This window comes from Papaver somniferum, chromosome 2 (genome assembly GCF_003573695.1).
Source record: "Papaver somniferum cultivar HN1 chromosome 2, ASM357369v1, whole genome shotgun sequence".
Lineage (NCBI taxonomy): Eukaryota > Viridiplantae > Streptophyta > Magnoliopsida > Ranunculales > Papaveraceae > Papaver > Papaver somniferum.
Window position 1 is genome coordinate 179,057,652 of NC_039359.1, and position 5,071 is coordinate 179,062,722.

Consider the following 5,071-nt stretch of genomic DNA (forward strand, 5'->3'; position numbering starts at 1 on the left):
TAAGATTAAAAGTAATCACAAAAATCTTCGTCTCATCGTTTGTGATTCAACAATATCTTGTTTCGTTACCATACGATAAAGATTGTTGTGAGGTGATTGATAATATTAGGCTATTCTTCGGGAATATAAGTTCGGTTTATCAATTGGTTCCTGTGCACCTTGATTTATCAAAAGACGAAACAAAACTCGTAGGTATTTCTGTGGAAGACAGATTTATCTATTTCAATAGACTTTTATGTGTGAGACATATTTGTTTATCAAGTCTTCGACTTTGGGTCATAGCAACTCTTGGTTGTGGGTGAGATAAGCTAAGGGAATCAAGTGCGTAGTATCCTGCTGAATCAGAGACGTAAGGAGCACAATTGTACCTTGAATCAGTGTAAGATTGATTATGGTTCAACTACAGTCGACTCCGAAGTTCATTGGTAGTAGGCTAGTGTCTGTAGCGGCTTAGTACAGTGTGGTGTTCAAAGATGGACTAGGTCTCGGGGTTTTTCTGCATTTGCGGTTTTCCCCGTTAACAAAATTATTGTGTCTGTGTTATTTCTTTTTCGCATTATGTTTTGTTATATAATTGAAATAACACAGGTTGGGCGTTGAATCGATCAATTGGGAAATCCAACCTTTGGTTGTTGATTAAAATTGATTGATCCTTGAACATTGGTCTTTTGTACCGTTCAAGTTACTTCTCTTATATTCAATCAGGCTCACAAATTCCTATTTGCTGATTGCAGACTGAATTGAGAGATAAAGATTTAAAACTCTTTAACATACTTTTCTCTAGATTGAGTCTGACTGTCTAGTTGATTCTCTTGAAAGTATATTGGAGTTTGTCTATCCAGATTGCCAAACGAAATATTGGGTGTGGTTGTTAGACCCCCTCTTTTTCAGTTTCGATCACTAACATTGACAAACAAGCTTGAGATAGCAGCACTTGCGAGTTCGACCGAGCAGTGCTCTAACATTAACCCTCACCCCAACACATACTGATTGTGTTAAAAAATGCATCCTCACTTTTTGACCAATTTTTTTTTTATGTGAGGAGGCATAAACTTGGGCAGAATTTGTAAGTCTGTTATTTTAGTAGGTAACAATAAACTCATGATCGATATCTTTCACTGTTTTTGGGATAAATATATATGGTTTCCATAAACCAAATTATGTCGCTCCTTGATTTTCTCCAATCTCATGTTATATATCTTTCTTGTCCGAAAGAAGATTATCTTGACAATAATGGAGAAATCGGTGAAAGCAGTTTCATCTCTAGATGATTTGGCACTCTGTGTATCGGTCATGAACGGAACTCAAGATGCTCTACAACCTGGTAATCTACATGATTCTCTAAGAAAACATATTCTTACTGTTAGAAGTTGTATTAGGCATCATGAACTAATGATCAAGGTTTCAAAAGAAGTAATTGCTGATCTTTAATCACAATTGTTCGAGATGAACCGACTTTTCTATTGGAAAGGAAAGTGCTCGGAAGAATTTGAATCTAGAATTCGAAAGTAACGTCCTCAAGACCCACGATTGAAGAAATTATACATCAATGTGTTGATTTATTTCAATATTTTGTATTTGAATAAAACTATCAATATTATTATGAATAAAATTATTATTTTATAATTTTTGTCTCAAGTGATAGTTTCCAATTGCATATCTTATGCATGAATCCTTATATTTTTGCTTTGTAATTTCGGATTTATGAAATGTCTGATAAGTGTTGTAAACACCTTTATATTTATCTATTGTTTATGCTTTCTTTGCGTGTTTCCTTGTAAATTATGTATCTTATGTTTCCTTTTGAGTTTATTAGGTGCAATGGAGTCGTTTGAAGCAAACGAAGGAGAAATTAGCCATTTGGAACGAAAAAAGGCGAAAAGGTCAATTCACAGGCAATATTTGGAGCATGCTAGGTTGCGCAAGAGGAGTTACGCAGGAAATTGAGCCGTCAGTCTCTTAGAACTGACAGTTGAACTAAGAATTAGGCAGTCGGTTTTCTGAAACCGACAAGCCACGTTTGAGCTGGTTGGCCCTTAACCACCACAGCTGGGCGCCCATAGCACTTCTTATCATTACCCAACCCTAAAATCAAGAGAAATGTCTTCTCTTCTCGTTACTGTTCCCATCTAAAATTCAGAGAAGAGAGAAAGACGAGTTATGGCTGCTGCTGAAGAAGAGATCGATGGGTTCGTTGCTGGTGAAGCTGATGCTGCTGGAATTTGTGAATCTGTCAAGGATTTGTCACTACTGCTGCTACAGATCGAGAATGAAATGGAGCTCGACAAGGAAGAATTGTTAATGGGTTTGTTGGTTGAATCAAGGAAGAGATGGAACTGAAAGTGAGCTGTTATGGTGAAACTAGGGTTCTGAGATACAGAATCAGAGAATTGTTGGTCTTGAAATTGAAGATGGGTCAGTGACGGTCTCAGAAACTAGGGTTGAATGGAAAGTTGTTGCTTTGCAAATGTTTACAGGGTTCCAGGTAGGGTTCTTAATCGAGAAAACAACAAAGAATTTGGGCAATTGCCGTGGATGAAGAAGAAATTGGAGATACAATGGGTTTTTGTCGATGGGTTATTGGTGGATGAATGAGATGAATGTTGTGGTTGCTGTTACAGGGTGATTCGGAACGAACTGATGAAGACTAATGGATTTTTGGTGGTGGCTGTGTAGAGCTGGAGGTTATTGCAGTTGCAAATGGTTGATTGAGGTTTATCTCAAGGATGGTGGAGCTGTATATTTCAGTCATCTACCTATGTCTCAGATGGTGGATTGGTCTGTGGTTATGTTGCAGGCAAAACACAGGGAAAGAATTCAGAACATGGGTTTATGATGATTGCAGGTGGCAGGCAGAGTTGGAACTGATGCCGTGTGTTTACAGTGGAGTCATGGGAGATTGCAAGGGGTATTTGCAGCTGAAACAGCAGAAATGATGGTGTTGTGAGCAGCTGAGAACACAAATGAAATGGTACTCCTGTCGAAGTTGTGGTGACTAAGGAACTGTTGGAAATAGGATTTGTTCTTGCTGTTAACTGAAATGGATGGTAGAGAAGATGAATTACAGGCTTGGGTTGATTTGAAGTTGCAAGCTGGTGATAATGGAAGAGTGGTAAAGTTAAAGTTGCAGCTATGAGCAACTGAAATGGCCTCGAGCTGGTGCTGATGGATTATGAAGAAATGCTGAAGCTGTGACTGAGATGGAGTTGCAGGTGCTGCTGTGTGGGTGCTGAAGTCCATGTTTTGAAATAGCAGTGGTAGTTGCAATGGTTAGGCCGTGGTGGTGAGCTGAAATGGAGTGGTTGTTTGCAGAAGAAATGGTTGGTGTTTGAAGCCAGAGAATGTGTGTATGAGCTGAATGCAGAGAGAATTGGCATGAACTGCAGTTATGTGTGGAATTACAGAAGAACAAAGAATTGATGCCAGTTAACTGGTGGTGCACAAGAAGGAAATGGAATTGAGCCGAGGCAATGAAACGATGGAACTGCTAATGGTGCTATGCGTATTTGTGGTTACAGGAAGGATGCAGTGGTGCTGCTGCTGGTGGTATGTTAGAGATGCAGTTTGCAAGGAAGCTACAGATGGTAGTGAGTTGGTATTGCAGCTGGGAATTGGTTCAGATTTGGAATGGCAGAAGAGGCTTGAGGTAACCTAAGATTTGGGTACAAGCTTCTACAGTATATGCAGTACAAGATGGAGCTGAGCAAGGCAATGGCTCTGGTTATGTTGCAGAGCTGAGTGATTACTGGCTTTGTGAGCTGGTAAGAAGGATTGAAGAGCAATGAAAATGCTGAGTTGAGTTATTGATTGCCGGAAGGAGAGTAGAACAGAATGAAGGTGCTGTAAATACTTGAATATATGCTCAGGGTAACTGTGCAGGGGAAGTATGAGTTTCAGAATGGCCTGAGATACGGAAATGAGCCAGAATACAAGCAGAACTTGCCGGAATCGGTTATGAGCGAGTTGACTCATTGAGTTATCCGAGTTGACAGAGAAGGGTTGGACCTGTATTGAACGGGCTATGGCTGCCAATGGGCTGAAACGTGGTCAGGCCTTGGTCAACATTTTGGAAACCTACTCACACAACAGGAGAAGCTATATAAGTTCTCTAATTCTAATCTTTCGGGGATCTTATCTATCTTCTTTTTTATTTTTGTTCTAGGGTTTAGGAACATGTTAGGTTTTCTTTTCCTTCTTATTATGAACTCCATGAACATGAATACTTAATTTTCTTTTGGTTATGGATTAGTGGGATTTCACATAACATGATTCTTTGATTTAATGAATTAGTTTTGTCTCATTTTTATCGTTCATGATTCTTTGAAAATATAGTTGTATGATTGACGTATTATAACATGATTGATTATTTGTTTTGTCAAGTTGCAAATTGATAGAATTTGTAATCACATCTATTGCTAGTTTAGGGTTTATTATACGTAAAAGTGATAATCCTTGAATACAAGTAGCATAATTGTGAACATTGCTTATAGTGATACATCCTAGTAATCACAAATGAATGATGACCTTTGTCAAATTGTTTGGCCAATGTATTTCAATTGCATTGATTGGCCTGATTTCATGGAACTTAATGCATCTAGGGAATTAAACTTGATTGGCGCTTTTACACGTTAGGTTGTTTTCTTAGATAGAACTCATACTCGCATCTTTTAATGTGTTTGTTGATGACAAGAGAAAATTTGCGGGATATTCTTTCGACTAGGTATCTTAGGGTCTTTGATAAAATAGAGATTAAATATCAATTCTAGTTATTAAGACAAGAACATGTTAGTGAATGAGACGAAATCCTTAACCATTATCTTTACATCTTTGATTTGCTTGTTTATTTATTTCTTTGCTTTATTTTATTTTAGTTTATAAAAATCAGAAATCCCCCCGTTGTTTATATAAGAAACCGAAACATATTGGCAACCTAGCCCTCTCTGTGGGAATGATCATTCCTTGCCCTTCATATATTTTATATTTTAAGTAGTGAGAAAGTAATTTATTTTTGACCCATACGATAGTCATCAAATTTTGGCGTCGTTGCCGGGGAGGCAGCGGTTGTCACTTG

At 38.1% G+C, this 5,071-nt stretch overlaps 1 long non-coding RNA gene across 1 annotated transcript; it reads left to right on the top strand.

Annotated features, from left to right (window-relative positions):
• The first annotated feature begins 2,120 nt into the window (after positions 1 to 2,120).
• LOC113349897 lies at positions 2,121 to 4,261 on the top strand. Its single transcript, XR_003360469.1, has 2 exons — positions 2,121 to 3,614; positions 3,670 to 4,261. It is a non-coding gene; the product is annotated as an uncharacterized LOC113349897 (long non-coding RNA).
• Positions 4,262 to 5,071: the final 810 nt, after the last annotated feature.